The sequence below is a fragment of the Thermobia domestica genome, chromosome 7, assembly GCF_964235325.1.
Source record: "Thermobia domestica chromosome 7, izTheDome1.hap1.1, whole genome shotgun sequence".
Taxonomy (NCBI): Eukaryota; Metazoa; Arthropoda; class Insecta; order Zygentoma; family Lepismatidae; genus Thermobia; species Thermobia domestica.
In genome coordinates this window covers 294,966,734-294,981,056 of record NC_137460.1, presented here as the reverse complement: position 1 = coordinate 294,981,056, position 14,323 = coordinate 294,966,734, and positions in this window count along the sequence as shown.

The window sequence follows — 14,323 nt, the reverse complement described above, 5'->3', positions numbered from 1 at the left end:
AGAGAGTATTAGAAATGGTGGGGGAGAAAAGAACAATTTTAGATATTATTAGGAAGAGGAAGAGAAACTGGTTGGGACATTGGCTAAGAAGGAACTGTATCATGAGGGACGTTCTACAGAGTATTAGAAATGGTGGAGAAGAAAAGAACAATTTTAGATATTATTAGGAAGAGGAAGAGAAACTGGTTGGGACATTGGCTAAGAAGGAACTGTATCATGAGGGACGTTCTACAGAGTATTAGAAATGGTGGAGGAGAAAAGAACAATTTTAGATATTATTAGGAAGAGGAAGAGAAACTGGTTGGGACATTGGCTAAGAAGGAACTGTATCATGAGGGACGTTCTACAGAGTATTAGAAATGGTGGAGGAGAAAAGAACAATTTTAGATATTATTAGAAAGAGGAAGAGAAACTGGTTGGGACATTAGCTAAGAAGGAACTGTATCATGAGGGACGTTCTACAGAGTATTAGAAATGGTGGGGGAGAAAAGAACAATTTTAGATATTATTAGGAAGAGGAAGAGAAACTGGTTGGGACATTGGCTAAGAAGGAATTTCTACAGAGTATTAGAATGGTGGGGGAGACATAAGAACAATTTTAGATATTATTAGGAAGAGGAAGAGAAACTGGTTGGGACATTGGCTAAGAAGAAACTGTATCATGAGGGACGTTCTACAGAGTATTAGAAATGGTGGGGAGAAAAGAACAATTTTAGATATTATTAAGGAAGAGGAAGAGAAACTGGTTGGGACATTGGCTAAGAAGGAACTGTATCATGAGGGACGTTCTACAGAGTATTAGAAATGGTGGAGGAGAAAAGAACAATTTTAGATATTATTAGGAAGAGGAAGAGAAACTGGTTGGGACATTGGCTAAGAAGGAACTGTATCATGAGGGACGTTCTACAGAGTATTAGAAATGGTGGGGGAGAAAAGAACAATTTTAGATATTATTAGGAAGAGGAAGAGAAACTGGTTGGGACATTGGCTAAGAAGGAACTGTATCATGAGGGACGTTCTACAGAGTATTAGAAATGGTGGAGGAGAAAAGAACAATTTTATATATTATTAGGAAGAGGAAGAGAAACTGGTTGGGACATTGGCTAAGAAGGAACTGTATCATGAGGGACGTTCTACAGAGTATTAGAAATGGTGGGGAGAAAAGAACAATTTTAGATATTATTAGGAAGAGGAAGAGAAACTGGTTGGGACATTGGCTAAGAAGGAACTGTATCATGAGGGACGTTCTACAGAGTATTAGAAATGGTGGAGGAGAAAAGAACAATTTTAGATATTATTAGGAAGAGGAAGAGAAACTGGTTGGGACATTGGCTAAGAAGGAACTGTATCATGAGGGACGTTCTACAGAGTATTAGAAATGGTGGAGGAGAAAAGAACAATTTTATATATTATTAGGAAGAGGAAGAGAAACTGGTTGGGACATTGGCTAAGAAGGAACTGTATCATGAGGGACGTTCTACAGAGTATTAGAAATGGTGGGGGAGAAAAGAACAATTTTAGATATTATTAGGAAGAGGAAGAGAAACTGGTTGGGACATTGGCTAAGAAGGAACTGTATCATGAGGGACGTTCTACAGAGTATTAGAAATGGTGGAGGAGAAAAGAACAATTTCAGATATTATTAGGAAGAGGAAGAGAAACTGGTTGGGACATTGGCTAAGAAGGAACTGTATCATGAGGGACGTTCTACAGAGTATTAGAAATGGTGGGGGAGAAAAGAACAATTTTAGATATTATTAGGAAGAGGAAGAGAAACTGGTTGGGACATTGGCTAAGAAGGAACTGTATCATGAGGGACGTTCTACAGAGTATTAGAAATGGTGGGGGAGAAAAGAACAATTTTAGATATTATTAGGAAGAGGAAGAGAAACTGGTTGGGACATTGGCTAAGAAGAAACTGTATCATGAGGGACGTTCTACAGAGTATTAGAAATGGTGGGGGAGAAAAGAACAATTTTAGATATTATTAGGAAGAGGAAGAGAAACTGGTTGGGACATTGGCTAAGAAGGAACTGTATCATGAGGGACGTTCTACAGAGTATTAGAAATGGTGGGGGAGAAAAGAACAATTTTAGATATTATTAGGAAGAGGAAGAGAAACTGGTTGGGACATTGGCTAAGAAGGAACTGTATCATGAGGGACGTTCTACAGAGTATTAGAAATGGTGGAGGAGAAAAGAACAATTTTAGATATTATTAGAAAGAGGAAGAGAAACTGGTTGGGACATTGGCTAAGAAGGAACTGTATCATGAGGGACGTTCTACAGAGTATTAGAAATGGTGGGGGAGAAAAGAACAATTTTAGATATTATTAGGAAGAGGAAGAGAAACTGGTTGGGACATTGGCTAAGAAGGAATTTCTACAGAGTATTAGAAATGGTGGGGGAGAAAAGAACAATTTTAGATATTATTAGGAAGAGGAAGAGAAACTGGTTGGGACATTGACTAAGAAGAAACTGTATCATGAGGGACGTTCTACAGAGTATTAGAAATGGTGGGGGAGAAAAGAACAATTTTAGATATTATTAGGAAGAGGAAGAGAAACTGGTTGGGACATTGGCTAAGAAGGAACTGTATCATGAGGGACGTTCTACAGAGTATTAGAAATGGTGGGGGAGAAAAGAACAATTTTAGATATTATTAGGAAGAGGAAGAGAAACTGGTTGGGACATTGGCTAAGAAGGAACTGTATCATGAGGGACGTTCTACAGAGTATTAGAAATGGTGGAGGAGAAAAGAACAATTTTAGATATTATTAGGAAGAGGAAGAGAAACTGGTTGGGACATTGGCTAAGAAGGAACTGTATCATGAGGGACCTTCTACAGATTATTAGAAATGGTGGAGGAGAAAAGAACAATTTTAGATATTATTAGGAAGAGGAAGAGAAACTGGTTGGGACATTGGCTAAGAAGGAACTGTATCATGAGGGACGTTCTACAGAGTATTAGAAATGGTGGAGGAGAAAAGAACAATTTTAGATATTATTAGAAAGAGGAAGAGAAACTGGTTGGGACATTGGCTAAGAAGGAACTGTATCATGAGGGACGTTCTACAGAGTATTAGAAATGGTGGGGGAGAAAAGAACAATTTTAGATATTATTAGGAAGAGGAAGAGAAACTGGTTGGGACATTGGCTAAGAAGGAATTTCTACAGAGTATTAGAAATGGTGGGGGAGAAAAGAACAATTTTAGATATTATTAGGAAGAGGAAGAGAAACTGGTTGGGACATTGGCTAAGAAGGAACTGTATCATGAGGGACGTTCTACAGAGTATTAGAAACGGTGGGGGAGAAAAGAACAATTTTAGATATTATTAGGAAGAGGAAGAGAAACTGGTTGGGACATTGGCTAAGAAGGAACTGTATCAAGAGGGACGTTCTACAGAGTATTAGAAATGGTGGGGGAGAAAAGAACAATTTGAGATATTATTAGGAAGAGAAAGAGAAACTGGTTGGGACATTGGCTAAGAAGGAACTGTATCATGAGGGACGTTCTACAGAGTATTAGAAATGGTGGGGGAGAAAAGAACAATTTTAGATATTATTAGGAAGAGGAAGAGAAACTGGTTGGGACATTGGCTAAGAAGGAATTTCTACAGAGTATTAGAAATGGTGGGGGAGAAAAGAACAATTTTAGATATTATTAGGAAGAGGAAGAGAAACTGGTTGGGACATTGGCTAAGAAGGAACTGTATCATGAGGGACGTTCTACAGAGTATTAGAAATGGTGGGGGAGAAAAGAACAATTTTAGATATTATTAGGAAGAGGAAGAGAAACTGGTTGGGACATTGGCTAAGAAGGAACTGTATCATGAGGGACGTTCTACAGAGTATTAGAAATGGTGGGGGAGAAAAGAACAATTTTAGATATTATTAGAAAGAGGAAGAGAAACTGGTTGGGACATTGGCTAAGAAGGAACTGTATCATGAGGGACGTTCTACAGAGTATTAGAAATGGTGGAGGAGAAAAGAACAATTTTAGATATTATTAGAAAGAGGAAGAGAAACTGGTTGGGACATTGGCTAAGAAGGAACTGTATCATGAGGGACGTTCTACAGAGTATTAGAAATGGTGGGGGAGAAAAGAACAATTTTAGATATTATTAGGAAGAGGAAGAGAAACTGGTTGGGACATTGGCTAAGAAGGAACTGTATCATGAGGGACGTTCTACAGAGTATTAGAAATGGTGGGGGAGAAAAGAACAATTTTAGATATTATTAGGAAGAGGAAGAGAAACTGGTTGGGACATTGGCTAAGAAGGAACTGTATCATGAGGGACGTTCTACAGAGTATTAGAAATGGTGGGGGAGAAAAGAACAATTTTAGATATTATTAGAAAGAGGAAGAGAAACTGGTTGGGACATTGGCTAAGAAGGAACTGTATCATGAGGGACGTTCTACAGAGTATTAGAAATGGTGGAGGAGAAAAGAACAATTTTAGATATTATTAGAAAGAGGAAGAGAAACTGGTTGGGACATTGGCTAAGAAGGAACTGTATCATGAGGGCGTTCTACAGAGTATTAGAAATGGTGGGGGAGAAAAGAACAATCTTAGATATTATTAGGAAGAGGAAGAGAAACTGGTTGGGACATTGGCTAAGAAGGAACTGTATCATGAGGGACGTTCTACAGAGTATTAGAAATGGTGGGGGAGAAAAGAAAAATTGTAGATATTATTAGGAAGAGGAAGAGAAACTGGTTGGGACATTGGCTAAGAAGGAAATGTATCATGAGGGACCTTCTACAGAGTATTAGAAATGGTGGGGGATAAAAGAACAATTTTAGATATTATTAGGAAGTGGAAGAGAAACTGGTTGGGACATTGGCTAAGAAGGAACTGTATCATGAGGGACGTTCTACAGGGTATTAGAAATGGTGGGGGAGAAAAGAACAATTTTAGATATTATTAGGAAGAGGAAGAGAAACTGGTTGGGACATTGGCTAAGAAGGAACTGTATCATGAGGGACGTTCTACAGAGTATTAGAAATGGTGGGGGAGAAAAGAACAATTTTAGATATTATTAGGAAGAGGAAGAGAAACTGGTTGGGACATTGGCTAAGAAGGAACTGTATCATGATGGACGTTCTACAGAGTATTAGAAATGGTGGGGGAGAAAAGAACAATTTTAGATATTATTAGGAAGAGGAAGAGAAACTGGTTGGAACATTGGCTAAGAAGGAACTGTATCATGAGGGACGTTCTACAGAGTATTAGAAATGGTGGGGGAGAAAACGAACAATTTTAATTATTATTAAGAAGAGGAAGAGAAACTGGTTGGCACATTGCCTAAGAAGAAATTGTATCACGAGGAACGTGCTAGTGGGTATGGCGACAGGTAAAAGAGGGAGGGGACAAAGAAAGCTACAATTACTGGACAATATCAAAACAGGAAAGTCGTACATGAAGCAAAGTGGAAGAGGTTAGCAAAGTACCTTGTAGCATGGAAGCTTCTCAGTTGCGGCAAATGACCTACCAATAACTGCAGAATACCTAATGAGGATGGTGACATGTATTACAGATCAAGTGACATTCAATCATGGCAAAGATTCATCCTATTGAAAAGACTACAGTCCAAAACATTGCCAAGGTTATGCAACATAAAAATAATATTAATAAAAAGACACAACATACTTAAGTATAACGAAAGGAATTGAGATTGGAAACGGGATGAAAGTTTTTTTTGTTTTATAGGCAGTCGCTACTAACTGAAGCCGGTACTGGATTTCGCGTCGTATTAACATAATTAAAATATTCTCGCCTAGCATGTCGTTTTGAGTCGAGAGAAAAGGTGTTTTCTGTTTCCCTATGTCCGTGTTCGAAATATTGATTATAGAAGACAGAATATATTTGGCGAACTACATAGCCAATGCAACATTCTCGTTCAGTTTCATTTGTTCATTCAACTCCATTAATGGATGTTAAGTCAATTTCGCAGTTTCTTTATCTCTGTTGTTTGAAAAATCACTCACAAGCACGATTGCTAGAATACACCAAAGCCAGCTTTATTTCGTTTCTTGCTTATATTTCCCTTATTTTGTAATATTTCTTGGGAGCAGTTTCATATAGTCAATGCTTTCTATCATCTTCAGTTACTGATCACTGAAGTTTAGTCAACGGCGCACAGTGTGATAAATGACGAACTGTTCAGTTGCTAGTTTCGGAACCAATATGCATGAAATGTGACTGGTGGGCGATTTCTTGGTCGTAGAGTATAAACCAGTAAGTAATGACACCCGGGACGTCATGTGAGGACTAGTATGGGGCAAATTGTCAACTCGAAGCTGAAACGTGTTTGAATGAACGCGGTTTTCGTAAGAAAAACGTAGATGGACTACATTTGTGAATAGCAATACATTAGCTCACACAGTAGGATGTAAAATGTTAAAAAAAATTGCCAAACACATGTAAAGATATTAAATATTTGGAAGAATTGAAGCTGGTGTTTTAAGGGATTATTGTTATCATTGATATTTTCTCCCTGTTGTGTACGCATATGAACCAAAAGGCCCATCTCATTTCGAAATTTTTCTTGAATACACTTTTTTTTACTCGCTAATTTATTTTTCATTTCGGGACTTACTACTTGCCACACTTTTACATCTAATATATATGCAATGTGCACTATGCGTTCCATGAACCTTGTAACATAATGTGTTGTTGAGTTGAAAGGTTTACATCAACAATGAGTGTCAGAGCTTGATTCGCAGATATACTCTTCTTTTTATTTTCCTCATTAGACACTGAACTGCTCATCTTTTTCGTACTGGTGACGCTTCTGCTAGTTCTTTTACTCAGTCACTGAATGTCTTGGATGGCCTTCTAGACGTAGCAAATGGTTTGTCAGTGGATGGAGAAGGTAGTAGTTTCAGAACAGTGTCTGGTAAACTCATGGGCGGCGATTAGGGGGGGCAAGAGGGGCCAGTTGCCCCCCCCACTTTTTTAAAGTGACGCCCTGATTTATATAATTTCATGTGGAAATGTAAACAGGGTGTCCACACAATTTGGAGAAAAGATCTCTGACTTTTCCCTGACTTTCCATGACGAAAGTTCCAGATTTCCCTGACCCTTGAATAACTTAAAAATATAGAAAAAAGGAAGAAACTCCAGCCTCCACACTCCCCATATTGGGCCTTGTTCTCTTTCGCTTCTGTTTATTTGCTTTTTCAATTTTCTTTCCAAAGGAATGTAAATTTACAAACATATGCATTAGGCCGATATTGATTAGGCCTACACATTACACAAAATGTAAAGTTAAAAACGAAAGTGTGCAGCATACAGAGTCTTAAGATATGAAAAAAAAATTACACAATATATGCTTACACATTATAATACCAATTACACAGCATCATAATATTGCCTATAGTAATAAACAGTTCATACATGATTTTACTGATTATATATATATAAAAAACACGCACACACACACACATTATGTAACACATACTTTTGCTGGTGCAGTTATTAAATGCAACCCATTTAGAAATTTGTTTTCATCCTCTCTCGAACAGTTTTCTTCTCATTGATCTGAATATCTTTCTTGTTGTCTCCGCTGTTTAATTTTCTTTTCTTCTTCCTCCAGCTCCTTTAGTTGTTGCTGAATCTTCTGTTTCTCTCTCCTCTTCTCGTCTCCAGTATTTATTTCTCTTTTCTTTTCCAAATACATCTAATATTGTCTCATTGAACTTCTCACTGAATTTATCATACTTCTTGTAATTATCAATCCTGATTATCCACCTATTCTCACCACAGAATTGTATATGATCCGTTGAGCCACCAGAGAGTCTTCTTGTAAGTTGTCAACAATAAGAATTTTATTTATTGCGAAACCACTTTTAAAAAATGCGTTTCCATGAAAGAAAATAAAGCACAATTTTATACCTGACCATAAGTCAACGAAGTTCTTTCCATTTCCGAAGACTAAGTAGAAAACTCATCAAGTCCAGTACCATCTCTATCATTGGCTATGAATTCATTCGAGTGTTCCATAAATTCTTCAGTCTGAGCTTTCACTGTGAGCTGGAGATACTATTTCTTCGCGTTCTCAGCCACTTGTCCAGATATCCTCTTGGCACCATGCAATTCTTCTAGAACAGATTCTACCCTTTTGAGCAAATATGCCAAGATGTAGTTAGAAGTGTTTTTCGCAGAAAATTAGTTTCAACGACAATATCAGAGAACACTGACTCCCTCAATATCATCATTGAGAACACCACATTTTGCATCCAGTAACAGTAAAGAAATCAACCATATTTCATAAATTCAGTAATTGAACAATGGACCTAAAATCGATTTTTTTCCTGACTTTCCCTGACCAGTCTGCAATTTCCCTGACTTCACTTGATACATTTTTACTTTCCTGACCTTTTCCTGACTTTCACTTATTTTCCAGAATGTGGACACCCTGGTAAAGGTTTTGTATGTATTACTGTTTCATAGAAAAAAAAAATGATGCCATATGATATTTGCCGTTGCGTGAGTACGTTTTGGATATTTGTCTTCCCGTGGAGTTAAGAAAGCTACAGGAATTGCGTTTTAATTGCAATTCAAAGCAATTAATATTGCAATTTCATATTTCTTTAAATGTCAGCATATGCTTGCAGTACTTTCTGTATTTCATTTTCTAAGAGTAAAAACAGTCATTTAATGGCATGTGTGGAATTAAAAGTATAAGTTGTTCATTAATTCCCAATTTCAATATAACTTCTGCAAAACAAACGTCATTATTCATTACTATGATTAATATTATCTTTTCTATTTATTTGTTTTGCAAATTTATTAAATAATCTGATCACACAATTTTCCAGACAGAATTTTAAGATGTTCATGAACAAGAACTCAAATCTCTTCTTACACTTTCGTTGTTTAAGAGTATAAAGGGGTAGTACCTACCTGTATTGCTCTTATGAATTTACTTAATAAAATAGAAATAAGATATACGGAATTTTGAGTGATAAAAGATAGTATCCTATTAGTTATACAACCTTTCATCAAACAGTGTTAGAAACAACCAGGAAATCTAACATTGATATACAATTGTTAAGATCATGTCTTGCTCCCCCATTTTTAACGTCCAACCGCCGCCACTGGGTAAACTTATGATTCCACATAACCAGTGTGCATTCGATGTAAGCAATCATTCAGGATGACGATGACATAGGCTTCTTACAAATATCTTTAAATTATTTTCAGCATCGTCGGAAAGGCGTTCCACACTGACTATTTTCGAAACAAGTTCATACACCTCAAAATTCTCAGTTTTCCGGTGACGCGACCAAACATCAAATATTGCTTGCTGGGAGATTGAGGACGCCATACTGAAAAAAATATATCTAATTATTAGAAGTGCAAACATGCGCAGAATTTTTCTTCGTATTATTTTAGTACACAGCCTAGTGCCTGAACAAATCAGTCTGACGTATCTATACGAGTGTATAAGAGACTTCCAATCTACACTACATTAATGATAATGTTAAATAAGACATAATGGGATTGTCGCAGCTCAGGCGTTATTACCAGTGTGCGAATTAGATAATCTATATTGGGGGGGATAAAATTAAGCCAAAGGACATAGTCTGAAGGTTCAAATTTCAAAATGAGACAATACATGCCTTACCCCCCATATATAAATATATATATATATATATATATATATATATATATATATATATATATATATATATATATATATGTGTGTGTGTGTGTGTGTGTGTGTGACATCTGTAATAAATAAGAGATTTATTAATTTAATAAATCTACCGACAATAACTATGCACATATATATTGTCTGACATACACACACCCCACTAAACCTTTCTGAACGTGTTTTAATGTTGTACTTACTCTTGTCCCCGTAGCTCTCTAAGGTTTATTTAGTTAATAATTTGGCTCGAGCGATAGCCATGATCACAAGCATATGTTAATTTTTCCACTCATATTGAAAGCTTCCACTTTGCATTAATACATACAGGTTGCGAAAAGAAACCTACTTCAGTCTTGTGAAAACCACTAAAATTATCAGTTAAACCGGACATTTTTTTTTAAAAGAAAATCTAGATATTAACCTATCAAATAAGAAATGGATTGTTGCTGGTCCCGATTTCTCACATCAAGGTCAAATCGAAGCCCAAATATTTAAAATCTCTCAATTCAAATTTCGAGCTTGTGCTTCTACTTCCCGCTAAAGCTGTGCTCATCACGACTTTTTTTTCTCCAAATATTAATTCCGTGATGGGCACGGAAAGTCAACACTTAAAAATTACTTTACTGTTAGGTTGAAGATGAGTTGATTCACTATGGGCTACGTTATTCAAAATGCTAATTATCACAAATTAAATGCAACTTTTGAGTTGCATACACACAACCTACTAAGGAATGAAGACCATGTGCTAACAAAGAGTACACTGGAAAATGAAATAACATGTTATAACAAAAATTAAAATAAGATGATAATCGATACAAATATAGAGGATGAATATGACATATCCGAACTTCGCCAAGTATGGTAGAAGAAGCTATTTGTTTATTTCTTCTTGGCCAACCGCTAAGAACATTTATAAATCTATATGTGGCTTTGTTATACGCAATTAGTACATTCAAATTCACAAACGATGACGAACTGAAGGGTACGAAGGTACAGTTGCAAGTAACAACCGTAGTAATAATAATATAGTTCTACTAAACAACGTTAAAAATAGTGGGTGATTAGGTGGTAAGTAGAAATGACCAAAACTGAACAGTTTACATCGATCATTTCGAAATACAGCTAGAAGATTAAATTTACAAGAAATAACAAAAATCAGTGAAATTTGGAGTTATACTAAGCATAATTTGAGGGGGAAAGCGAGCATCCCCGGTGGGGATACTTCAGCTGACTTCTTTGGGGGGGAACAAAATGTAATTGAGGGGGAAAATCCCCCTCATCCCCCCGGTAATTCGCACCCTGGTTATTACTGAGAGTTCACAGGCACAAAACACTGCTAGAACATATGAAACTTAGTTCAAAAATACAAAGCAATGACACTCCAAACACACTGCACTATTTGGAGATAATACCTTTAGTTTCTGACTGTCATTTCCAACGCTACACACCACGAGTTACTTTGGTCGAATTTGGAGCTTTTATCCGACTTCCCTGTCGCAGATAATGACAATTCTTATTGGTATTCTTCTTCATAGAGGGGCCGCGGTGGCTCAGTGGTAGAGCGTTCACCTCTGGTGCTTGGGGTCGCGGGTTCAAACCCTGCTCCCGCCAAGTGAACTTTGTGGTGGACAAACACCGTGTGCGTGGGTTTTCTCGGGATTCTCCCGTTTCCTCCCACTTTCTTCATTTAACTCATCTCTCATCATCACAGTCTCCTTTAGCCTAACCGACATAACCGTGGGACGTAAAACTCAAAATTTCATTTCATAGAATCCTTATTTTACAATCTACTAAATATCACGTTTTTTCATGGACTTCAATTTTTCCAATTAAATCCCGCTTAATTGATCAAATAACATTGTGCGGCGGAAGGAAAAACGTAACAAATACGAAAATCGTGAACGCATTTTCAGTATCTGCACGATTTTCTCGGCGTATGGGTGAACTGAAAAGCTCATTAAAATATAACCCTACATTTCATTTGGAAAGCTTTAATTGCAAATACGAATATCGTACTCTTGTAATCCATTACTCCTTTTAAATGATTTGAACCAGAATTGAATTTTTACGTTTTAGTTTCAGGTGGATTCTAAATGCAGACAGGCAGGGGGTGTCAAGATGATGTCACAAATATCCATCACACTGAAATATAATGTTCTAGATACAAAATGATGAGACCCATATTTTTTTGTTTTGGAGAAAAAAAATGTTGAGCCGACTTAGGCTGCTTCAAAGTTCGAGGGCCATTTTATCATAAGTTTTGGCGCCAAAAAATATAAATACCTGTTTCTCAGGAACTATGAAAGATATTTTAGTCGGGTTTTTTGTGTTTGAAAGGTAATGGAAAGGCCTTGCCAATGCATGTACAACAAACCTCATATGCAGCGTTTGGGATGTGCTATTAATGAAAATACAAAATAATAGCCCCCTTTTGGAGCCCCAAAATCTCCAAAGGGCCACCCTAAAAAATTATGTAATTTGCAGGACAGTTACAACAATAGCTCACGTTGAACATCTATAAATTACAGAGGGTGTATATTCCTGGTTTCAGTTTTACAAACGATTTGCATGAGCACATTTACAAGCTGAAACGTAAACAGAATTACAATTTGTCAGCACGCGATTGCAGCAGATTGTTAATGGATGAACAATACCCGAAGTGTAAATTCAAACCCAACAAAACGTAAAGAACAGCATTATATAGATTATAAGAACCCATAACGAAAAAACAATCATAGATGCTTATGTAACATGCTAGTTGGTGGAAAAATTGTGGTTTCTTGGTGAATGTCCCAGGAGTGCTGGAATCACGTTAGAGTCTTTGGGATTATCTGATGAAGAGGACAGTGAAGATATATCGTTTGCAATCTGGGAGAATGGGGACCTAATCAAAAAGACAGTTTCAGTAGGTCTTTTCATTCGCGACATTGCTAAATGGACAGTCAAAGCTATTCCACACTTGCATGTGAAAGACATTCAAAGAAAAGCAGTGACAGAAGGGAAAATACAGAGCAAAGAGAGACAGTCAACACGTAGTGCTTCACGTTGATTTCGCTGAACACTGGGCAGTTCTCCTACAAAATGACATTCAAAGCTACCACTGGAAAAACGACCAGGTGTCTATATCCACTGCAGTAGCATATAAGGGAGACTGTACAAAAAGTTTTGCTATGGTCAGTGATGACAGCATCCATGACTCTGCGCATGCTCTTCTGGCTATTAAGAAAATCATTAGTTGCATTACTGAGAATAAAGGTGCAATTGCAGCACTAACGGTTATATCAGATGGAGCTGCAAGTCATTTTAAAAATCGTTACCAACTCCATGAACTTGGAACATTCAATATTCCAATCAGGAAATGAATTTTCACAGCCACTGGGCATGGAAAATCAGGCTGTGACGGTGTTGGCGGTACAGTTAAGCATCTTGGTACACGACACAATTTATCAACTGGGCATATGAAGTGCATTCAGACTGCAGCAGAATTTCAGACTGTTGTTCAGACATATACATCAGGTATTACACTGCTCTACATTCCATTTGCAGAGATTCAAACATTCTGTGACGAAAAACACATAGAGTGCGAACATGTTCCGCCAGTGAAAATGATTTAAAAAAGTTATGTATGGCATGCAGAGGGAACTGACAATAATGTAGTTTCCGTTGCAAGAACTGCCCATCATGAGAAACAACAGGTGAAAGTTACTATCGGCAACAGCACTCGTGTGGCACTGTCGACTTCGCGACATAAACGTGGGAACGTTTCTAGCTGTTATTTATGACGACTGCTGGTGGGTTGCAAAAGCAAATGCAATTTACTTCGAGACACAGGAAGTGCATGTAAATTTTATGCTTCCACATGGACCTCCAAAGGGCTATAAATTTCCTGATACGAGGATCACTACGAAAGTTTGGAGATACGAAAGTTTGGAGTATGAAATAACTTACATACTTAAAATCAATTTAACACTTACATTTCTCAAAGTATTCACCATTACACTGTACACACTTTTGCATCCTGAAAATCACTTATGGAAGCAGTGTTGCCAGTCTTTTTCTTCAAGTGTTGAAAGTTCATTCTCGTAAGCCACTACAGCTTCTTCAGGGCTGCAAAATCTCTTCCCACGCATGCGATCTTTGATCCTGGAGAACAGAAAAAAATCACACGGGGTCAGGTCAGGGCTATACGGCGGATGAGCCATAAGTTTTACCTCCGTAGATTCTAAAAACTGAATTGTGATGTTGGCCGTGTGTGCGGACGCGTTGTCATGGTGAAGCAGGATCCCACGCAATCCAGTTCTTGGACGCTATTCCCGAAGCTTCTGGAATACTTTTGTAGGCAAACAGTGGTGTACTACTGAGTAGTAACAGTCTTTTGTTCTTCAAGTAAAACAGTTGCAACATGGCCAGATTTGGAGAAGAAAGTTGCGACCATCTTCTTCCCCACACTTCGCCGTCGCTTCACTTTCGTGGGTGGATTTTCGTCTGGAAAGATCCAAACTTTAAACTGGCGTTTATTTTCAGGATCAAATTAATAGATCCAAGTCTCATAACCAGTAACAATGTCAGAGACACGTCGAGAATTGCCTCCATCAAATCTTGCAAGCATTTCTTCACACCATTCCACACGCATGCGCTTCTGCTGTTAAGTCAAAGTGTG